Consider the following 25,849-nt stretch of genomic DNA (forward strand, 5'->3'; position numbering starts at 1 on the left):
AAGAAGTAAAGAAGAGACCGGGAACTACGCGATCAAGAGGAGAAGGTGAGTTAATTTTTTATTTTTTTTTAACCCCTCCAGCACTATTATACTATGCATTCTGTATTCAGAATGCTATTATTTTCCCTTATAACCATGTTATAAGGGAAAATAATACAGTGAATAGACTGTCACCTAGAAACCATGCGTGAAAATTGCACCGCATCCGCACTTGCTTGTGGATGCTTGCGATTTTCACGCAACCCCATTCATTTCTATGGGGCCTGCGTTACGTGAAAATGCAGAATATAGAACATGCTGCGATTTTCACGCAATGCATAAGTGATGCGTGAAAATCACCGCTTATGTGAACAGCCCCATAGAAATGAATGGGTCCAGATTCAGTGCGGGTGCAATGCGTTCAACTCACGCATCGCATCCGCGCGGAATACTCACCCGTGTGAAAGGGGCCTAAGAAATGCAGGATCCGGGTGTTGCAGAGAGTAATACAAAGTAATGCAACATAATCTGACATTTTGCAGGACCTGCCAATATTATTTTTATTATAAATAGAGTTGAGCGAACACCTGGATGTTCGGGTTCGAGAAGTTCGGCCGAACATCCCGGAAATGTTCGGGTTCGGGATCCGAACCCGATCCGAACTTCGTCCCGAACCCGAACCCCATTGAAGTCAATGGGGACCCGAACTTTTCGGCACTAAAAAGGCTGTAAAACAGCCCAGGAAAGAGCTAGAGGGCTGCAAAAGGCAGCAACATGTAGGTAAATCCCCTGCAAACAAATGTGGATAGGGAAATGAATTAAAATAAAAATTAAATAAATAAAAATTAACCAAAATCAATTGGAGAGAGGTTCCATAGCAGAGAATCTGGCTTCCCGTCACCCACCACTGGAACAGTCCATTCTCAGATATTTAGGCCCCGGCACCCAGGCAGAGGAGAGAGGTCCCGTAACAGAGAATCTGTCTTCATGTCAGCAGAGAATTAGTCTGCATGTCATAGCAGAGAATGAGGCTTCACGTCAGCCACCACTGCAACAGTCCATTGGCATATATTTAGGCCTAGCACACAGGCAGAGCAGAGAGGTCCCGTAACAGACAATCTGGCTTCATGTCAGCAGAGAATCAGTCTGCATGTCATAGCAGAGAATGAGGCTTCACGTCACCCACCACTGCAACAGTCCATTGGCATATATTTAGGCCTAGCACACAGGCAGAGGAGAGAGGTCCCGTAACAGACAATCTGGCTTCATGTCAGCAGAGAATCAGTCTGCATGTCATAGCAGAGAATGAGGCTTCACGTCACCCACCACTGCAACAGTCCATTGGCATATATTTAGGCCTAGCACACAGGCAGAGCAGAGAGGTCCCGTAACAGACAATCTGGCTTCATGACAGCAGAGAATTAGTCTGCATGTCATAGCAGAGAATGAGGCTTCACGTCAGCCACCACTGCAACAGTCCATTGGCATATATTTAGGCCCAGCACCCAGGCAGAGGAGAGAGGTCCCGTAACAGACAATCTGGCTTCATGTCAGCAGAGAATTAGTCTGCATGTCATAGCAGAGAATCAGGCTTCACGTCAGCCACCACTGCAACAGTCCATTGTCATAAATTTAGGCCCAGCACCCAGGCAGAGGAGAGAGGTCCCGTAACAGACAATCTGGCTTCATGTCAGCAGAGAATTAGTCTGCATGTCATAGCAGAGAATGAGGCTTCACGTCAGCCACCACTGCAACAGTCCATTGGCATATATTTAGGCCTAGCACACAGGCAGAGCAGAGAGGTCCCGTAACAGACAATCTGGCTTCATGACAGCAGAGAATCAGTCTGCATGTCATAGCAGAGAATCAGGCTTCACGTCAGCCACCACTGCAACAGTCCATTGTCATAAATTTAGGCCCAGAACCCAGGCAGAGGAGAAAGGTCCCGTAACAGACAATCTGGCTTCATGTCAGCAGAGAATCAGTCTTCATATCATAGCAGAGAATCAGGCTTCACGTCACCCACCACTGCAACAGTCAATTTTCATAAATTTAGGCCCAGAACCCAGGCAGAGGAGAAAGGTCCCGTAACAGACAATCTGGCTTCATGTCAGCAGAGAATCAGTCTTCATATCATAGCAGAGAATCAGGCTTCACGTCACCCACCACTGCAACAGTCAATTGTCATAAATTTAGGCCCAGCACCCAGGCAGAGGAGAGAGCTCCCGTAACAGAGGATCTGGCTTCATGTCAGCAGAGAATCAGTCTGCATGTCATAGCAGAGAATGAGGCTTCACGTCACCCACCACTGCAACAGTCCATTGGCATATATTTAGGCCTAGCACACAGGCAGAGGAGAGGTTCATTCAACTTTGGGTAGCCTCGCAATATAATGGTAAAATGAAAATAAAAATAGGATTGAATGAGGAAGTGCCCTGGAGTCCAATAATATATGGTTATGGGGAGGTAGTTAATGTCTAATCTGGACAAGGGACGGACAGGTCCTGTGGGATCCATGCCTGGTTCATTTTTATGAACGTCAGCTTGTCCACATTGGCTGTAGACAGGCGGCTGCGTTTGTCTGTAATGACGCCCCCTGCCGTGCTGAATACACGTTCAGACAAAACGCTGGCTGCCGGGCAGGCCAGCACCTCCAAGGCATAAAAGGCTAGCTCTGGCCACGTGGACAATTTAGAGACCCAGAAGTTGAATGGGGCCGAACCATCAGTCAGTACGTGGAGGGGTGTGCACACGTACTGTTCCACCATGTTAGTGAAATGTTGCCTCCTGCTAACACGTTGCGTATCAGGTGGTGGTGCAGTTAGCTGTGGCGTGTTGACAAAAGTTTTCCACATCTCTGCCATGCTAACCCTGCCCTCAGAGGAGCTGGCCGTGACACAGCTGCCTTGGCGACCTCTTGCTCCTCCTCTGCCTTGGCCTTGGGCTTCCACTTGTTCCCCTGTGACATTTGGGAATGCTCTCAGTAGCGTGTCTACCAACGTGCGCTTGTACTCGCGCATCTTCCTATCACGCTCCAGTGCAGGAAGTAAGGTGGGCACATTGTCTTTGTAGCGTGGATCCAGCAGGGTGGCAACCCAGTAGTCCGCACAGGTTAAAATGTGGGCAACTCTGCTGTCGTTGCGCAGGCACTGCAGCATGTAGTCGCTCATGTGTGCCAGGCTGCCCAGGGATAAGGACAAGCTGTCCTCTGTGGGAGGCGTATCGTCATCGTCCTGCCTTTCCCCCCAGCCACGCACCAGTGATGGACCCGAGCTGCGTTGGGTGCCACCCCGCTGTGACCATGCTTCATCCTCATCCTCCTCCACCTCCTCCTCATCCTCGTCCTCCTCGTCCTCCAGTAGTGGGCCCTGGCTGGCCACATTTGTACCTGGCCTCTGCTGTTGCCAAAAACCTCCCTCTGAGTCACTTCGAAGAGACTGGCCTGAAAGTGCTAAAAATGACCCCTCTTCCTCCTCCTCCTCCTCCTCCTCCTGGGCCACCTCCTCTTCCATCATCGCCCTAAGTGTTTTCTCAAGGAGACATAGAAGTGGTATTGTAACGCTGATAACGGTGTCATCGCCACTGGCCATGTTGGTGGAGTACTCGAAACAGCGCAACAGGGCACACAGGTCTCGCATGGAGGCCCAGTCATTGGTGGTGAAGTGGTGCTGTTCTGTAGTGCGACTGACCCGTGCGTGCTGCAGCTGAAACTCCACTATGGCCTGCTGCTGCTCGCACAGTCTGTCCAGCATGTGCAAGGTGGAGTTCCACCTGGTGGGCACGTCGCATATGAGGCGGTGAGCGGGAAGGCCGAAGTTACGCTGTAGCGCAGACAGGCGAGCAGCAGCAGGATGTGAACGCCGGAAGCGCGAACAGACGGCCCGCACTTTATGCAGCAGCTCTGACATGTCGGGGTAGTTGTGAATGAACTTCTGCACCACCAAATTCAGCACATGCGCCAAGCAAGGGATGTGCGTCAAATTGGCTAGTCCCAGAGCTGCAACGAGATTTCGCCCATTATCACACACCACCAGGCCGGGCTTGAGGCTCACCGGCAGCAACCACTCGTCGGTCTGTTGTTCTATACCCCGCCACAACTCCTGTGCGGTGTGGGGCCTGTCCCCCAAACATATGAGTTTCAGAATGGCCTGCTGACGTTTACCCCGGGCTGTGCTGAAGTTGGTGGTGAAGGTGTGTGGCTGACTGGATGAGCAGGTGGAAGAAGAGGAGGAGGAAGCCGAGAAGGAGGAGGTGGCAACAGGAGGCAAAGAATGTTGCCCTGCGATCCTTGGCGGCGGAAGGACGTGCGCCAAACAGCTCTCCGCCTGGGGCCCAGCTGCCACTACATTTACCCAGTGTGCAGTTAGGGAGATATAGCGTCCCTGGCCGTGCTTACTGGTCCACGTATCTGTGGTTAGGTGGACCTTGCTACAGATGGCGTTGCGCAGTGCACACTTGATTTTATGGGATACTTGGTTGTGCAGGGAAGGCACGGCTCTCTTGGAGAAGTAGTGCCGGCTGGGAACAACATACTGTGGGACAGCAAGCGACATGAGCTGTTTGAAGCTGTCTGTGTCCACCAGCCTAAATGACAGCATTTCATAGGCCAGTAGTTTAGAAATGCTGGCATTCAGGGCCAGGGATCGAGGGTGGCTAGGTGGGAATTTACGCTTTCTATCAAATGTTTGTGAGATGGAGAGCTGAACGCTGGCGTGTGACATGGTTGAGACGCTTGGTGACGGAGGTGGTGGTGGTGGTGGTGTTGGTGGTACATCCCCTGTTTGCTGGGCGGCAGGTGCCAACGTTCCTCCAGAGGCGGAGGAAGAGGCCGAGGCGGCAGCAGCAGAATAGGCCGAGGCGGCAGCAGCAGAAGAGGTAGCAGGGGGAGCCTGAGTGACTTCCTTGGTTTTAAGGTGTTTACTCCACTGCAGTTCATGCTTTGCATGCAGGTGCCTGGTCATGCAGGTTGTGCTCAGGTTCAGAACGTTAATGCCTCGCTTCAGGCTCTGATGGCACAGCGTGCAAACCACTCGGGTCTTGTCGTCAGCACATTGTTTGAAGAAGTGCCATGCCAGGGAACTCCTTGAAGCTGCCTTTGGGGTGCTCGGTCCCAGATGGCGGCGGTCAGTAGCAGGCGGAGTCTCTTGGCGGCGGGTGTTCTGCTTTTGCCCACTGCTCCCTCTTTTGCTACGCTGTTGGCTCGGTCTCACCACTGCCTCTTCCTCCGAACTGTGAAAGTCAGTGGCACGACCTTCATTCCATGTGGGGTCTAGGACCTCATCGTCCCCTGCATCGTCTTCCACCCAGTCTTGATCCCTGACCTCCTGTTCAGTCTGCACACTGCAGAAAGACGCAGCAGTTGGCACCTGTGTTTCGTCATCATCAGAGACATGCTGAGGTGGTATTCCCATGTCCTCATCATCAGGAAACATAAGTGGTTGTGCGTCAGTGCATTCTATGTCTTTCACCGCTGGGGAAGGGCTAGGTGGATGCCCTTGGGAAACCCTGCCAGCGGAGTCTTCAAACAGCATAAGAGACTGCTGCATAACTTGAGGCTGAGACAGTTTCCCTGGTATGCATGGGGGTGATGTGACAGACTGATGGGGTTGGTTTTCAGGCGCCATCTGTGCGCTTTCTGCAGAAGACTGGGTGGGAGATAATGTGAACGTGCTGGATCCACTGTCGGCCACCCAATTGACTAATGCCTGTACCTGCTCAGGCCTTACCATCCTTAGAACGGCATTGGGCCCCACCATATATCGCTGTAAATTCTGGCGGCTACTGGGACCTGAGGTAGTTGGTACACTAGGACGTGTGGATGTGGCAGAACGGCCACGTCCTCTCCCAGCACCAGAGGGTCCACTAACACCACCACGACCATGTCCACGTCCGCGTCCCTTACTAGATGTTTTTCTCATTGTTATGGTTCACCACAACAACAAATATATTATTTGGCCCAATGTATTGTATTCAAATTCAGCGGGATATAAATTTGAGGCCTAGTATTTAGGCGCTGGGTGACCGGTATGGATTTAGTGACAGAATTAGACTTGGAAATGCACAGAAGCGTGTGTGTGTGAAGTTATTCTGAATGACCCAATGTGCACCTTGAATATTATATACCCTTTTAGGGATAGATTTCAAATAGCTCTGATATAGCAGAAACCACTAAATTATGAAATTGCTAAATTGGGAATTGTACTTCAACCCAGAACAAAAAATGTGCTTTGACGGACACTAAATATCTTGCCCAGCAACAACAGTACAACGGTGGGTAACGAGAGATTTAGAGGGAATTAAATTTGAGGCCTAGTATTTAGGCGCTGGGTCACCGGTATGGATTTAGTGACAGAATTAGACTTGGAAATACACAGTAGCGGGTGTGTGTGAAGTTATTCTGAATGACCCTATGTGCACCTTCAATATTATATACCCTTTTAGGGATAGATTTCAAATAGCTCTGATATAGCAGAAACCACTAAATTATGAAATTGCTAAATTGGGAATTGTACTTCAACCCAGAACAAAAAATGTGCTTTGACGGACACTAAATATCTTGCCCAGCAACAACAGTACAGCGGTGGGTAACGAGAGATTTAGAGGGAATTAAATTTGAGGCCTAGTATTTAGGCGCTGGGTCACCGGTATGGATTTAGTGACAGAATTAGACTTGGAAATGCACAGAAGCGTGTGTGTGAAGTTATTCTGAATGACCCAATGTGCACCTTCAATATTATATACCCTTTTTGGGATAGATTTCAAATAGCTCTGATATAGCAGGAACCACTAAATTATGAAATTGCTAAATTGGGAATTGTACTTCAACCCAGAACAAAAAATGTGCTTTGACGGGCACTAAATAACTTTCCCAGCTACAACAGGACAACGGTAACGAGAGATTTAGAGGGATTTAAATTTGAGGCCTAGTATTTAGGCGCTGGGTGACAGGTATGGGTTTAGTGACAGAATTAGACTTGGAAATACACAGTAGCGGGTGTGTGTGAAGTTATTCTGAATGACCCTATGTGCACCTTCAATATTATATACCCTTTTAGGGATAGATTTCAAATAGCTCTGATATAGCAGAAACCACTAAATTATGAAATTGCTAAATTGGGAATTGTACTTCAACCCAGAACAAAAAATGTGCTTTGACGGACACTAAATATCTTGCCCAGCAACAACAGTACACCGGTGGGTAACGAGAGATTTAGAGGGAATTAAATTTGAGGCCTAGTATTTAGGCGCTGGGTCACCGGTATGGATTTAGTGACAGAATTAGACTTGGAAATACACAGTAGCGGGTGTGTGTGAAGTTATTCTGAATGACCCTATGTGCACCTTCAATATTATATACCCTTTTTGGGATAGATTTCAAATAGCTCTGATATAGCAGAAACCACTAAATTATGAAATTGCTAAATTGGGAATTGTACTTCAACCCAGAACAAAAAATGTGCTTTGACGGACACTAAATATCTTGCCCAGCAACAACAGTACACCGGTGGGTAACGAGAGATTTAGAGGGAATTAAATTTGAGGCCTAGTATTTAGGCGCTGGGTCACCGGTATGGATTTAGTGACAGAATTAGACTTGGAAATACACAGTAGCGGGTGTGTGTGAAGTTATTCTGAATGACCCTATGTGCACCTTCAATATTATATACCCTTTTTGGGATAGATTTCAAATAGCTCTGATATAGCAGAAACCACTAAATTATGAAATTGCTAAATTGGGAATTGTACTTCAACCCAGAACAAAAAATGTGCTTTGACGGACACTAAATATCTTGCCCAGCAACAACAGTACAGCGGTGGGTAACGAGAGATTTAGAGGGAATTAAATTTGAGGCCTAGTATTTAGGCGCTGGGTCACCGGTATGGATTTAGTGACAGAATTAGACTTGGAAATACACAGTAGCGGGTGTGTGTGAAGTTATTCTGAATGACCCTATGTGCACCTTCAATATTATATACCCTTTTTGGGATAGATTTCAAATAGCTCTGATATAGCAGGAACCACTAAATTATGAAATTGCTAAATTGGGAATTGTACTTCAACCCAGAACAAAAAATGTGCTTTGACGGGCACTAAATAACTTTCCCAGCTACAACAGGACAACGGTAACGAGAGATTTAGAGGGATTTAAATTTGAGGCCTAGTATTTAGGCGCTGGGTGACAGGTATGGGTTTAGTGACAGAATTAGACTTGGAAATACACAGTAGCGGGTGTGTGTGAAGTTATTCTGAATGACCCTATGTGCACCTTCAATATTATATACCCTTTTTGGGATAGATTTCAAATAGCTCTGATATAGCAGAAACCACTAAATTATGAAATTGCTAAATTGGGAATTGTACTTCAACCCAGAACAAAAAATGTGCTTTGACGGACACTAAATATCTTGCCCAGCAACAACAGTACAGCGGTGGGTAACGAGAGATTTAGAGGGAATTAAATTTGAGGCCTAGTATTTAGGCGCTGGGTCACCGGTATGGATTTAGTGACAGAATTAGACTTGGAAATACACAGTAGCGGGTGTGTGTGAAGTTACTCTGAATGACCCTATGTGCACCTTCAATATTATATACCCTTTTTGGGATAGATTTCAAAGAGCTCTGATATAGCAGGAACCACTAAATTATGAAATTGCTAAATTGGGAATTGTATTTCAACCCAGAACAAGAAATGTGCTTGAACGGACACTAAATAACTCGCCCAGCTACAGCACTAGGGACAGATTTAGCTGGATATAAATTTGAGGCCTAGTATTTAGGCGCTGGGTGACAGGTATGGGTTTAGTGACAGAATTAGACTTGGAAATACACAGTAGCGGGTGTGTGTGAAGTTATTCTGAATGACCCTATGTGCACCTTCAATATTATATACCCTTTTAGGGATAGATTTCAAATAGCTCTGATATAGCAGAAACCACTAAATTATGAAATTGCTAAATTGGGAATTGTACTTCAACCCAGAACAAAAAATGTGCTTTGACGGACACTAAATATCTTGCCCGGCAACAACAGTACAGCGGTGGGTAACGAGAGATTTAGAGGGAATTAAATTTGAGGCCTAGTATTTAGGCGCTGGGTCACCGGTATGGATTTAGTGACAGAATTAGACTTGGAAATACACAGTAGCGGGTGTGTGTGAAGTTATTCTGAATGACCCTATGTGCACCTTCAATATTATATACCCTTTTTGGGATAGATTTCAAATAGCTCTGATATAGCAGGAACCACTAAATTATGAAATTGCTAAATTGGGAATTGTACTTCAACCCAGAACAAAAAATGTGCTTTGACGGGCACTAAATAACTTTCCCAGCTACAACAGGACAACGGTAACGAGAGATTTAGAGGGATTTAAATTTGAGGCCTAGTATTTAGGCGCTGGGTGACAGGTATGGGTTTAGTGACAGAATTAGACTTGGAAATACACAGTAGCGGGTGTGTGTGAAGTTATTCTGAATGACCCTATGTGCACCTTCAATATTATATACCCTTTTTGGGATAGATTTCAAATAGCTCTGATATAGCAGAAACCACTAAATTATGAAATTGCTAAATTGGGAATTGTACTTCAACCCAGAACAAAAAATGTGCTTTGACGGACACTAAATATCTTGCCCAGCAACAACAGTACAGCGGTGGGTAACGAGAGATTTAGAGGGAATTAAATTTGAGGCCTAGTATTTAGGCGCTGGGTCACCGGTATGGATTTAGTGACAGAATTAGACTTGGAAATACACAGTAGCGGGTGTGTGTGAAGTTACTCTGAATGACCCTATGTGCACCTTCAATATTATATACCCTTTTTGGGATAGATTTCAAAGAGCTCTGATATAGCAGGAACCACTAAATTATGAAATTGCTAAATTGGGAATTGTATTTCAACCCAGAACAAGAAATGTGCTTGAACGGACACTAAATAACTCGCCCAGCTACAGCACTAGGGACAGATTTAGCTGGATATAAATTTGAGGCCTAGTATTTAGGCGCTGGGTGACCGGTATGGATTTAGTGACAGAATTAGACTGGGATATGGCCAAAAAATGAACAGACTATTGCTGGTTAAATGCACTTGGTGTGACAGCTTCACCCTGATGTAGGCTTTAGCCAAAAAACAACCACACCATTGAGGGTTAAATGCACTTGGTGACAGGCGCAGCTTGCCCCTGATTTTGTATATGGCCAAAAAATGAACAGACTATTGCTGGTTAAATGCACTTGGTGTGACAGCTTCACCCTGATGTAGGCTTTAGCCAAAAAACAACCACACCATTGAGGGTTAAATGCACTTGGTGACAGGCGCAGCTTGCCCCTGATTTTGTATATGGCCAAAAAATGAACAGACTATTGCTGGTTAAATGCACTTGGTGTGACAGCTTCACCCTGATGTAGGCTTTAGCCAAAAAACAACCACACCATTGAGGGTTAAATGCACTTGGTGACAGGCGCAGCTTGCCCCTGATTTTGTATATGGCCAAAAAATGAACAGACTATTGCTGGTTAAATGCACTTGGTGTCACAGCTTCACCCTGATGTAGGCTTTAGCCAAAAAACAACCACACCATTGAGGGTTAAATGCACTTGGTCGCAGCTTGTGCTGGCGCACCACAAGACACAAAATGGCCGCCGATCACCCCAGAAAAATGAGACTGACAAACGGTCTGTGCAGCCTAAAAACAGTGAGCAATTGAGGATCAGCAGCTCAATGATCCACAGCTGCAGATCGATCAGTTAATCAAGTCCTTTGGAGGAGTTAATCTGCCTAATCTCGCCCTACTGTCGCAGCCGCAACCTCTCCCTACGCTAATCAGAGCAGAGTGACGGGCGGCGCTATGTGACTCCAGCTTAAATAGAGGCTGGGTCACATGGTGCTCTGGCCAATCACAGCCATGCCAATAGTAGGCATGGCTGTGATGGCCTCTTGGGGCAAGTAGTATGACGCTTGTTGATTGGCTGCTTTGCAGCCTTTCAAAAAGCGCCAAGAAAGCGTCACAAAAGCGCGAAGAAAGCGACGAACACCGAACCCGAACCCGGACTTTTACGAAAATGTTCGGGTCCGTGTCACGGACACCCCAAAATTCGGTACGAACCCGAACTATACAGTTCGGGTTCGCTCATCCCTAATTATAAACACTCCAAGCACCAGAACCCATTTTTCACATTTGCTGCTGGATTGTTTAAGCAATGATGTCATGCTCAGTGGTGCATAATTCACATTATTTCAATAATTTTAACTTGATACAGTGATTGTGAGATCTCTGCAGGCCTAGTCAGTTGACTCTTTCTCTACAAGTTTATTTGACCTTTCTAAATGCCAGACATATTCCTCATTCATTGGCCACTGTGGTCTCTCCTACTAATTTGAGCATTCCCTGGCAGATGAATCTTAGGCTGCTTGCACATGAACGTTGTGCATCCGTTCCGTGCATTGGGGACCGCAATTGTCCGTGAGGCGGCCGGGACGGATCGAGACCCATTCAACTTGAATGGGTCTGAGATCCATCCACACTGCAAAAAAATAAATAAAAAAAATCGAACAATTTATATTTTCTTGCAGTGCGGAGGCATGGACAGAAACACCATGGAAGCACTCCGTAGTGCTTCTATGGGGTTCCGATCCATGCTTCTGTTCCGCATCTCCGTGATTGCGGACCCATTCAAGTGAATGGGTCCGCATCCATGATGTGGAGTGCACACGGGCCAGTGCCCGTGTATTGTGAACCCCCCATATGCGGACCGCAATAGGCCAGGGGCACACAGCGTTCGTGCTCAAGAGGCCTTATGAGAAGACGTGTACAGGTATTTTTGATCAGTGCAGATGTCAGGTAGCATAGCATTGATACATTTCTTCAAATTTTGGCCATGATTCCTACCAAACCTTGAATTCTATAAGGAAAATTTTTTTTTTCTGAAATATCATTACAAAAATATAATTTTACTTTCAACCAACTGAACCCGAGGACAGTTTGATTTATTTAAAACTGGGATCCATTAAAATATGGTTGAAATCTCTTTACCGTTGTGGTTTCATTTCCCAGCACAGAGTGCAAAACTGAGAATTACACATGTACAAAGCCACAATTCAATTAAATTGTGGTTTAGACAACGGATTTTACATGTTTATTCATTGTATTTCAGTGAATTGTGTGGCTCTCGACAGTTTATGTTAAATTCTGACGTTAACTAAGGTTATATAAATATTGTAACATATTTCTCCTTTCATGTAGATCCAGTGGTGAAACTGATGAGACTTCGTAATTGAGGCAAAATACAATGGCGTTAATTGTTCAAGGTTAACCAAGGTTAAAGGACACTTGAGATGGTGGCATCTTTGGGCATCATCAAGTTAATTATAAAAAACAAAAAACTCTTGTGTCTAACCTGCCTAGACATGACCTAACATTTATGTAATGGTTTCATCACACAAAGTATTTTTACAGTGTACAGAAGGTTGTAGTTGGTGTAAGGGGCAATCTCCTGAAATGCAGTCCTTAGGAGCCTGTAGGACACGGTATGACACTATATAAAAGGACAGTTTACACTCTTTTTATTTATTTGGACACTATATGGCACTGTTTATATGCACATAGCATAAAAGTACTTTTATGGATTCTGTATGCAGCATTAAAAAGGACCTTTCACCGATGATGACAATGTGAACTAAGTATACAGACATGGAGAGCGGCGCCACTGCAATTACTATTATCCCTGGGCGCCACTCCATTCTCCTGCTATGCCCTCCGGTATCTCCGCTCACTAAGTTATAGTAGGCGGAAATTTTAGTCACTAAGTTATGGTAGGCGGAGTCTGCCCTTGTTCTGCTCTAGCGCTGGCCAATCGCAGCGCAGAGCTCACAGCCTGGGAGGTTATCTTCTCCCAGGCTGTGAGCTCTGCAATGCGATTGGCCAGCGCTACAGAAGAACAAGGGCAGACTCCGCCTACCATAACATTGTGACCGGAGATACCGGAGGGCATAGCAGGAGAACGGAGCGGCGCCCGGGGATAATAGTAAGTGCAGTGAGAGCAGCGTCGCTCTCCATGTCTGTATTCTTAGTTCACAGTGTCATAATCGGTGAAAGGTCCTCTTTAATATCTTACTTTTTTGCACATGACCTTGTGTGGTGCACAGAATAACTATTGGTGTCATAGATAGACATTGTAGCAGTAATAACTAGGGAATAGAAGCCATCAGAAGATTTAGTGAGGGTCCAAATCATTAGGCTACAGCCACACGGTCAGGTTTCTGCATGTAGTTTTGGAAGTCAAAACCAGGAGTGAATAAAAAAAAAGAGAAGTCACATCTGTCCTGTATACTTTCTCTTCTTTTGTAATTCACTCCTGATTTTAGCTTCCAAAATTGCATTCAGAAATCTGGTTGCCCCCCTATTTTACCTGGAACTGGTAACATGACTGAATCTAAACAATATTAGTATGGCCTTCTGTATTTATGTTTTCAAGTGCTCGGCCTAATATCATATAGGCTCATGCAAAAAATCGGACTATAAATCGGTCACTGTAAATATACAATTTGGGAAGGAAGAGAAAAATAACATTTTTTTGAGCCTAGTCTGGATCTAAATATGATTGTAGCATGAGGGGTCATCATCCAAGTTCTCCAGCTTCAATTCTTGAAATAGACAGCCTTTCCAGTCTTTTTAAGAAAATGCTATAAAAACACTAATTTACTCTGTCACCACCTCTGCTTTCTACTGTTGAAAGTATTGCCAACTGGCCTGTGGATGCATGCGGCTGCCTTTTAGTGGTTTTTGCTTGCAGTACATGTCTGCCAGGATGTGATGTTAAATTGAGTAAAATTATGTTTTTGGTGGAGTTTTTGCATTTTTTCATGACTCTTTATATATAAAACATCATGCTTTTTTTTGCCCACAATCACTTATGGAAACCTTTGATGAGACACTGACCAAACACAGCCTCATACTGAACCTTCCTAATAGGCTGACACTTTGTCACTGTTTCACAAAGCTGGTATGGACCCACTGGAAGACAGCCAATTTGACCTGAGAATAAACCTGGGAGTAAAGTCTAAGGCTGGCATCAGACCTGAGCGTTTTACAGCACGTTCCTACGCGCTGTAAAACGCTCAACAAGGAGAAACCAATGCTTCCCTATCGGCATGGTTCTCACCTGGGCGTTTTACAGCGCGTACGTTCGCGCTGTAAAACGCCCGACGCCCCAAGAAGTACATGAGCTTCTTTGGGGCGTCTTGTCGCACGTTCCCGTACATAGACTTCCGGGAACGCGCGACAATGGGCGTTCGCTTGTCTCTGTATGCGCGATTGCAAATGCCCGTACAATCGCGCATACAGAGCGCTCCATCGCGAACGCTCAGGTGTGAACCCAGCGTAAGAGATTCCTTGGCATTCCCCCTTTGAGCCCTGTACAGGGATCTTAACTGCACTTCAGGGAATCCCTAGGTCAGAACCATGGGAATAGTCTCCATTAGCAATAGCCAATATGTTGTCAGAAAATGACACCACTACTGGTGACTGGTAGGTAGAAGTAATAATCAGGAAGGGATCAGGGCAGGCAGAGTTTGAGCAGCACTTTAGCTAGACAGAAGGTCAGGGAGCAGACTAATAGTGAGGTTAAAGGACAAGACAAATAATAAACTAGGAATATACAGCAGCAGAATACCTTTACAAGATACAGGAACCAAAATTGACTTATTGCTCAGATGCAGAAGAAGGGCCCTTAACAAGCCTGGGTCAGGTGGTCATTGGCTGAGTAAGGAGACAGTCACACAGCAGGTTTTACAGCATCATTTCTGAGCGGACAGCAGTACCGAAATTCAAATGAAAACCTGCCTGCTGGTGTGTTGTTTCTATCTCCCATACACCTCAATGAGAGGCATCGCTGAGGATCACCAAGTGGCGCATATAGACGCTGCCATGATCTTCTCAGTGTTCTTGACATAGCCACGACTTTAGCCCACCACTCGATGATCCTCAGCCCTGCCTCCTATTGAAATGAACGGGACATAGAAAGGACGCAACTGATGATTGTTTTTCAAAAACATTTTCGGTGTGGCTGTCAGCACCAAAATTACGCTGTAAAACCCGCTGTGTGAACGTTCCCTAATTGGAACTTGATTCTTGCAGGCCAGGCTTAGCTCTGAGGTACGTGGGAGTCCCTGGGGTATAGTGCCGGATGGTCACCCTTCATGCAAAGATATAGGCAGAAGATGGCAGCGAGCAGGACATAAAGGCATCAGGAGGTAAGTGGAGCAGAAAGTGAGGCATAACACTTTTTACCTTTTAACTTTTTCAGCTTGTGCTGTGTACATGGGAGGCAGCGGCAGGCACAGTTATCTCATTATCATGACAGGCCGGACTACTGTACATGAATGGTAGCACCCCTGTTGTAAAGTTGAAGGATTACACAATTTACAATATATGGTGCGAACATTTACCCCCCCCCCCCCCATACACACAGACCTGCATAGAGACCTCTGCTTCTGTCATAGAGCACATGGACAACACTCTCCCATTATTCATTTTATGACTAGGTGACTAGAACTCCATTCAAATCTGAATAAGGGCTCTTGCACACGACCGTTGTTGTTTTGCGGTCCATTTTTCACGGATCAGTTGTTCCGTATCTGATTTAAGTCCTTTTCCGTTCCGTTATTCTACAAAACATATCCGTATGGTTTCCGTATGCGATCTGTTTTTTGCGGATCGGAAATGGAAAGTAACCTATTAATCACCAAACACATGAGCAATATGGTCTGGGCATAGCATTTCTACAGTATAGATCTCCAAAATATGGATGAAATACGGATGACATACGGATGTGTTCCATGTGCATTCTGTATTTCTTGCAGACTCATTGACTTGAATGGGGCATCGGACCACGATTTGCGGACAATAATAGGACATGCACAACTTTTTTGCGGAACGGAAATATGGAAATACGGAAACAGAATGCACACGGAGTATCTTCCGTTGTTTTTGCAAACCCATTGAAGTGAATGGTTCCGCATACGGTCCGCAAAAAAACCAGAACGGAAGCAGAAAGAAAATACGTTCATGTGCATGAGCCCTAACACAGAGGAAATGAAGCCAGACCTGAGGGGCAGAAAGCAGCCACCTAATCCTGGAAGCAGGATCGGCCTGTAAAAGGAACGGGCCTGTAACCCATACCACCCAGCCTGTTAGCAAATCCTGTATGAGATAATTGAGTGTAATACTGTGTGTTACGAGGCAGAGATGCCACAACAGACGGGAATGTGCACATTGGTTGTGAAGTCTGAGAATCTGCATCCTGAAAAAGCCTATTGACTGTGCAGCCTGTGAGCTACTGCGCCGTGTGGAAAGGAAGCCGTGGTGATAAGTGCAGATAAGTGTTACTCTGAGGAGACTAGAGCCGGAGTGCCAAGTAGTTGAGTGCAACACAAGTCATAGGGACAGTGAGTTTTTGCCTCAAAACTAGAGAGTCATATTTGTCTGTTGACAACAATGAGCTAATTATTCTGTTGCTTGTAAGTAGAAACAAGTAGTTAAAGGGGTTATCCAATTTCAAGAAAACTACCCACATGTGCCGGACCCCTCACCGGTAATATACTTAACCCGCTCCGCATTCCCGGTGCCACTCCTGGTCTCCGCACCGGAGCTGCTGCTTCTCCCTGTACACGGGGGGAGCAGCCACTGGCAGGCAGGGACCAGGACCAGCCTCCCTAGCTCTTCCCTGTCCCGCCTGCCATTGTCTGCTCCCCCGACACCAAATGTTTTAATCCGTGTGCAGGGAGAAGCAGCACCAGTGGTGCGGGGACCAGGAGTGGTGCCAAGAGCGGGGTAAGTAAATTACCGGTGAGGGGCCCAGCACATGTGGGGGAGGGGGTTTGTTGAAATTGGGTAACCCCTTTAAGGTGCTACCTCTCACCAGCTCAGCTGCCACAGGATCCTGCAGGTGCTTTGCTTGATCGGCGTGCACAGAGGAACGAAGCTTCACCTTTGCAAAATTAAAGAAAAATAGCACTGGCCAATAGGGTTGAGCGAGTTGAAGTATCCGAAGTGGACTTCAATTCGAATTTCAGGGAAAATTGGATTTGCTGCGAAGCCGGATTTCCTCGTGATAACAAATACATTTTCTCTGAAATGGCGGTAAAAAAATAAATTCATACTCACCTCATCCATTTGAGTGCAAATTTTGTGTAGGATCTTCAATCAAGATGGCCACGGCGGCCTCTTCACACACAAATGGCTTAGGTGAGTATTGTTATTATAATTTTTAATGGTTTAATTTTTAATCTCAGATGCCGTGATCAGCGATGATTCAATCACGGGGGAGAGGGGGACGACGTGCAATCGCCGTTCCTCGCCATTGTGTCCTCTACTTACAAAGAAATGCGCTTTGTGAAGTGAATTTTTTGTGAAATTTGGAGAAGCAGCCAGATCTAGTTTTTGTAATCTTCACTCCTCACTACTAGCTGATAATTAAAAAACTTTTTTTTTTTTTACGGTAACATTCAGATAAAAGCTTTTGACATGTTTTAGGCAATACTTGCCCTTTGTCTAAAACGTACAAAGTCCAACAGAAATTTCTATTAAAATATACTAAGTATATACGACGGTGAGCCTATTGCATCCATAATACGTCATTAATTAGATAACACATAGCAGCCTTGTTTTAGGACTAGGGGGATGGATTACAGCTGGTCAAGGAAAAGCATGGTACATATGTATGGTAACAATTCACACTGCAAGAAAAACACATATTCAGGGACAAGTGTTAGGCTTATTTTGTGGATCACCACCAGCACCATTGAATCCTAATGCATATCCGGGAATATTGTAGGACAATGCTCATCAAAAAAATTGTTGATACAATTTTGAGTATTTATAACTAGTATTGAGCTAATCGAATCCCACAAAGTTGAATTCGATCCGAATTTCAGGATAAATTTGATTCGCCTAAAAGCCGAATTTCCTCATGCTTCGTGTCAGCGAATCAATTTATCCTGAAATAGTATAAAAAACTAAAAAATTCAAACTTTCCTCCTCCATTTGCTCACGACGAGCCACCAGCCTCCATCTTGCTTAAAGATATTGGCCAAAATCTTGCACCAGACGGAGATCTTCAAGCAAGATGGCGGAGGCCGACCCGTTGCGAGCAAATGGAGGTGGTAAATTTGATGTAATAGTTTTATTATTGTTAATTTTTTTAACTCAGATGCCGAGATCATGTATGAACGCGGCATCTAACGGGCACAATTACAGGGAGGCGCTATTGCAGCTCCCGGTCATTGCACCCGCTACTTCCAAAACAATGCTCTTCGTGATGAAGTAGTCTGTCACTAAGCAAATTTTATTTTTTTATTTGGCGAAGCAGCCGAATCGAATTTTTTAGAAATTCGCTCATCTCTAGATTTAACCTAAAATAGTGTAAACAATCATACTTACCTTCTGCATTTTCATGCGACGAGCCGGCCATCAACATCTTGATTGAAGATCTCGACCAAAATCCAATGCGCGGTGACATATGATGACACCATGCCAAGCGGCATGATTACGTCATCTCGAGCTGCGCCAGGATCTTCAAACAAGCAGTGGACCAGTCGCAAGCAAATGAAGGCGGTCAGTGTGATTTATTTATTTTTTCTGTTAATTTCACACTATGTTTTTACTCTCAGATGCAGTGATCATGTATGATCTGAGGGCTGCAATGACACGGAGCGGCACAATTGCTGCTCCATGTCATTGCACCCACTACTTACAAAGAAATGTGTTTCGGGACGAAGTAATTCATCGCAAAACAAATTTTTGGGGAAAAAAACACTAATTAATGGTAAAATTTTTAAAGAAGAATATACGTAATGTGTTTTCTATATATATATATATATATATATGTATTATATATAAGTAATGAATACTAACAAATAATATTATGAGAAATTATTTATTAGAAAAAATAAACATAAACATGATGAGTGAACCAACGAACATGCAGTGCTCTTGATTTTATTTAATAGAGCATAAGCAAAAATCATATATTTGCTCATAATAGTATAGAGTGGCAAGAGTGGCACTCTATGACTCTATGTTAAAAACTTTGTGCATTGAGGGCATCTGCTTATGGGCAAACACACTGGCGGCTCTGCGGCTCATACTGCCTCGTATGGAGTCCTATATTCTAAATACAGTATAAAAGATGAACTGTATTGTTCCTATTAGCAAAGACTTGTTTGACATCCAGCTATATGCACATAAGGGAAATTATGTGAATCCTCTGAAAGTTATGTGCCTTTATAAAAAGGAACTATCTAATTAATTTAAAAAATCTAAAATGAAATGTGCTCCTGCATGTGATACACTCACTACAATCGATTTTATGTGATATGTTTATCACCATTTATTTTATTTTATTGTAGTTTATCAAATCTTATTCTCTGTACCACAGTACAGTTATTAATAATGTGTGCGCATACGATAAGGAACAAATGTAACTAATTGTGGAATCACTCTACATTGGTATTTTTTTATTTTGATATATTTTTGGGGATCAGAATTATCAATAAAGGGTATAAAGGGTTTTATTTTAAATATCTAATACACATCCCTTTTTTATTATTTTTTTTATTATTTGATTATTTTTGGAAAGTTTTATATACCTAGCTGCTTTATTGCAAGAAGCTAATCTATATCTATACACTGTTTTGTTTTTCTATAAAGAAAACTAGCCAGTGCCACAAAAATGCCCCACGAACAGTGCCTTTTGAGGCGTTTTATTCACTTTTTGTGCATTTTTTGGATGCAGCATGCTTTAGCTGTGGGGGGAAAAAAAAATCACAAAAAGTACATGTGAACAAAACCTTAGAAAAGCAATATAAAACACCAGGTCCATTGGTGCTGCCTGGTTCTGTCTGTCCAACGGACAGTAATTTAAAGGGAAGGGGGGCATTTACAGTACATTTTGCTTTTGGTCCCTAATGATTTCTGTGTATGCCTTCGTCCATATGAAAAGGTTAGCATCACCCTGCACATATAATGCTGGATTGTACTCAGCGGTGATTAGAGAATTAGCACAACATATAAGTCGATGACAGCTGTGTTGTGGATGGGCAGAGCAATTACTTAACTGCATGTGCTTAGCTTTATCACGTTTATTTTATTATATGATGAAGTACCTTCCGTAAAATGTTTTATGATCTTGAAAAATTAGCTGAAGCAAAGTGTTTTTCTGTAGTTTATGTTCCCCTCTAATGTGCCTGGTTATCACATTCTTTATGTATTTATTCATTTCCTTTCTTAAGAGAGAACATATTTGAAAAGAGTTATTCGCTGCTTACCGTCTGTATCCATGACTTCAGCCTGTATTATAATGGCATAAACCACAGAAGCTGACTCATAACTATCCAAGGCTCCAGAGACATTGCTAACATTTTTAACTCTGCTTGAGATCTGTAAAACTAGAAACAAATGCATTGCCAATTATTTCAATATGGAAGAAGACCACCATAAAGTCCGTTTTACAGTGCCAGGGCAATAAGAGCCTTATATTTAGAATGATTCAGTGGACGTCCACCAACTTCAGCGCTAAAGGTCCAACAAACAGCAAATACTGTAAAGGATATCGTGCACACAGCATACACATAGAAACTACTTAAACATAATTAATAGGAGTTTTCAGGGAAGAAAATATTTATGACCTATCCTCTGTATCGGTGGTGTTCTAACACCTTTCACCACCAATGATCAGCTGTTTGAAGAGGCTGTGACACTCTAGTGAGCACTGTGGCCTCATCACAGCTTACCAAGCAAGGCATAGTTCATTTTATTGCAGCTGTGCTTAGTATTGCAGCCTATTCACCTGAATGGGACTGAGCTATGCCTAAGCCACGTAAGCAACTAACTTGTTGTCACTGGCCTAGGAAGAGGCCCTGGCGCTCACTGCAGCACTGTTGCATCTTTAAACAGCTGATTGGCGGGAATGTTGGGAGACGGACCTCCACCAATCAGATATTGATGACCTATCCTTAGGATAGAACACCAATATTCTTGTCCTGGATAAATACCTTTAATACTCAGTGGTATAATATGCAGCCACATAAGAAGTGTGAAACTAGGAGAAGGTTGAATGTCCTGAAGAGCGACGAAAGAATGAAAATTACAGATTGAAAGTTATTGCATTTTTTTCTCAAAGTAACCACTAAAATAAGTAAAAATATTTTACCAAGATGTCCGTAGCCTTTAAGCATCATGTGGTCTTTGTTGAAATCACTAAGGAAATGTCAGGTACTCTAAAAAGAAACACACTTACTTCTAGCTGCTTTCTAGTTGAGTCAATTGTTGGAAATTTTAAATGAGAGATTCCCTCTTTTCAATCCAGAATCTCTAACGTCACGACCTCGGGGTGAGGGCCATATCCTCAGTTATTTATTTGGAGTGTTTTTTTCTGATGATTTTTTTTTTTATGGAAATACAAACCGGATTCCAAAAAAGTTGGGACACTATACAAATCATGAATAAAAACTGAGTGCAATGATGTGGAGATGCCAACTTCTAATATTTTATTCAGAATAGAACATAAATCACGGAACAAAAGTTTAAACTGAGAAAATGTACCATTTTAAGGGAAAAATATGTTGAATCAGAATTTCATGGTGTCAACAAATCCCCAAAAAGTTGGGACCAGGCCATTTTCACCACTGTGTGGCATCTCCCCTTTTTCTTACAACACTCAACAGACGTCTGGGGACCGAGGAGACCAGTTTCTCAAGTTTAGAAATAGGAATGCTCTCCCATTCTTGTCTAATACAGGCCTCTAACTGTTCAATCATCTTGGGCCTTCTTTGTTGCACCTTCCTCTTTATGATGCGCCAAATGTTCTCTATAGGTGAAAGATCTGGACTGCAGACTGGCCATTTCAGTACTCGGATCCTTCTCCTACGCAGCCATGATGTTGTGATTGATGCAGAATGTGGTCTGGCATTATCTTGTTGAAAAATGCAGGGTCTTCCCTGAAAGAGATGACGTCTGGATGGGAGCATATGTTGTTCTAGAACCTGAATATATTTTTCTGCATTGATGGTGCCTTTCCAGACATGCAAGCTGCCCATGCCACACACACTCATGCAACCCCATACCATCAGAGATGCAGGCTTCTGAACTGAGCGTTGATAACAACTTGGGTTGTCCTTGTCCTCTTTGGTCCGGATGACATGGCGTCCCAGATTTCCAAAAAGAACTTCGAATCGTGACTCGTCGCCACACTCCATTTTAAATGATCCCTGGCCCAGTGAAAACGCCTTAGCTTGTGGATCTTGCTTAGAAATGGCTTCTTCTTTGCACTGTAGAGTTTCAGCTGGCAACGGCGGATGGCACGGTGGATTGTGTTCACTGACAATGGTTTCTGGAAGTATTCCTGAGCCCATTCTGTGATTTCGTTTACAGTAGCATTCCTGTTTGTGGTGCAGTGTCGTTTAAGGGCCAGGAGATCACGGGCATCCAGTATGGTTTTACGGCCTTGACCCTTACGCACAGAGATTGTTCCAGATTCTCTGAATCTTCGGATGATGTTATGCACAGTTGATGATGATAGATGCAAAGTCTTTGCAATTTTTCGCTGGGTAACACCTTTCTGATATTGCTCCACTATCTTTCTGCGCAACATTGTGGGAATTGGTGATCCTCTACCCATCTTGGCTTCTGAGAGACACTGCCACTCTGAAAAGCTCTTTTTATACCCAATCATGTTGCCAATTGACCTAATTAGTGTTAATTGGTCTTCCAGTTCTTCGTTATGCTCAAATGTACTTTTTCCAGCCTCTTATTGCTACTTGTCCCAACTTTTTTGGGATTTGCTGACACCGTGAAAATTTGAATGAACGTATTTTTCCTTTAAAATGATACATTTACTCGGATTAAACGTTTGATCTGTCATCTACGTTCTATTACAAATAAAATATTGACATTTGCCATCTCCACATCATTGCATTCAGTTTTTATTCACAATTTGTTTAGTGTCCCAACTTTTTTGGAATCCGGTTTGTATACAGAAGAAGTGGGGGAGGGGGGATAACCTAATTTTCTGTTTAAAAATGCTAAGTGTTTCTACATTCAAGTTTTTTTTATGCAGTTTTTGGAGTTTAAAGAGTTTTTCCAGGAATAAAAAAAAATGAAAATACTTAAAAATTACTTTATTATAAATATATTCCCAAATACCTTTCATTAGTTACAATGGCTTGTTTTCTCTAGGAAGGAATCATTAGGAGAAATAAAATGGCTGCTGTCCTATTAGTGCACACAAAACCTGTCCTAGTCACACAGCAGGACAAATTACTTCACAACACTGAGCTAAACAGCTGCCTCATCCTCTCTTCTTATTAGGGATTATGATCCTGAATACAGGTGCTAAGAACTTTAGCTGAATCTCTGGAGAATTTAGTTCATGAGGAGACATGAAGTACAGAGAGGACGGACAGGACACACTGTGGTAATGGAGACTGCATACAAGAGCGGCTCATTAGCCACATCTTCATCCTCCTCCCTGTACATGACTACTGATGAACTCCATTCCTACAGAGATTCAGCTGAAGATCTTATCATCTGTATTCAGGATCTGTATAAATGAACAACATAGTCCTTTTTTATTCCACTACTGCTTTTCTCTTCAAAGAGTGCATAAAAAAAACTGAATGTGAAAACCCAGCCTATTAGAGATTTGAAGACTTTTTCCCAATTATGCTGCCGTACAGCATGCATGAAATGTATGCATGTTATGCAAGATTTTTGTGGGGGTTGAGGTTTTTTAGTCACAGAATGGTTTGCTTGCATTTTTTCAGAATTTGTTTTCTTATCGAAAATTTTGTGGGAAAACACCTGAAAAAACGCTACACCGAGAGCATGCTGTGATTTGATAGAACAATACCAAGATACTCAAAAATTGCTAGGAAACTTTCTTAAAATGCCACCACAAAAAATTGGTCAAAATAAAACATCTGGTCATGGCATTTTTTTCTCTGAATAAATGGGAGACAAAAAATGTTGTGTGTGTTATACAAAGACATGAGACAAGTGTTAAACAGACAGTTTTAACCCACCTTTTAATCATTTTGAGGTTCTAAGTTCACTCTAAGTCATTATCATTCTTCGTACTGCTTGTTATAACTCAACTTTCATATTCCTCGTACGATATGCAGTAAATTTTACAAAATCTATATTAAAGCTCTGTTCACACTAATGACCTCTGGTTATAATAGAGTCATTACAACTGCATCCTTATAGATCCCATTGATGTGTAATAGGGTCTTTCAGCCTACCATCTGAATACCAGTATTTTTGACAGTAAGAATACTTTTATAGATGCAAATGTGAATGGAGCCTTAAAACTTTGTTTATTTTCAACTGCATGCAATATAAGTATATATATGATTAATTCATTAATATTGAACCCCTTCAAGCTCTGCGACATAATAGTACATTGCAATGAGAGGGTAATTAACTTTCATTGTCATTCTAATATAGCACAGCGATGATGCTGGCTCAGAAGCTGTGCCTGGGTCATCATGTGTGAGTGCCGGCTGTTTTACCCAGCAGACATCCCACTCAGATGGAGATAACTCTTATCCCAGTCACTTGCCATGGTCAATGCATCCAAGTGGTTGCCATGGCAGTCTGGGACCTAACAATGGCCTTTACCACTACCAAAACAAAAAAACTTTTTACACTTATAAATATCTTTATAAGGTTATAACATAATTATAATTAGGTTATAACATAAAAAAATACACATAATTGCTAACGCCACATTTATAAAATGATCATGTTAGGCATCTTATGCAGTGAATGGGATGACAAAATTACAGTTTTTATTCATTCCACCTCCCGACAAACACGATAAAAAGATCATAAAATCATATCCACCCCAAAATTGTACCAATAAAAGCTATAACTTGTCTGTCAAAAAACAAGCTCTCACACAGCTCTCATACGCCTGTCAATGGAAAAAATAAGTTCTGGTGTTTGAAATGTAGAAATAAAAAAAAAATCCACTTCCTGACATCCAAAATAGACATCGTCCTTAAATGCTAAGAACACCTTCAGGCATTTTTTTCTGATTACATTTGACTCATTTTTTGGCTGCAAATACATTTTTCAACTGGTCTTTATTAAAAATGTTTAGCCGATTTGGAGATACATGGGTTAAAAAATCTGTCTTTGATCTCCTGACCTCATAAACATTCATTATAGCTAAACTCTAATCAAACTGATAAGAATATGGCATAAATGAGTATTTATGAGGCCGGGAGATCAGAGATAAGACTTCACATGAGCCGTCAGCTGACTGGACTTCAAAATGATACTCGGCAAACAGACAGATTTTTTAAGCCCTGAACATTAAGCTGAACATTTTTAATAAGGACCAATTAAAAAAATGATTTTTAGATAAAACTAGTGCAATCATAAAAGAATTGCGCCGAAGCTGTTCCTACTCTTTTCTTAGTTAGTAGATTCGGCAGAGTAAACAGTGTTGCAGGCATATTCCACTTTACTTTGTTTGAAATGTGAATATATAGATGAGATGTGTTTTGTTCCTGGTGCAGCAAAAATCTTGAACATTTGGTTGGGATTTACCATGCAATTATAGGATTTAATTAAAAGTCACTTGAACAAATTATCTATTATTCAGCTGTGCACACAAATTATTAAGTAAATAAGCACAAAACACAAGCTGCTTAATGAGAATTTAACCTAAAATTCATGTTCAATTATGTAATGTGTTCAGAATTACATATGCAAGGATTCCAGCAGCTTTTAACGACACTAGATTTTAAAATAGTATATTAATTACTAGGGAGGCTTAAGGAGAAGAGAAGTCTGGCCCCAGGAAGGA

This window comes from Bufo gargarizans, chromosome 7 (assembly GCF_014858855.1).
Source record: "Bufo gargarizans isolate SCDJY-AF-19 chromosome 7, ASM1485885v1, whole genome shotgun sequence".
NCBI lineage: Eukaryota > Metazoa > Chordata > Amphibia > Anura > Bufonidae > Bufo > Bufo gargarizans.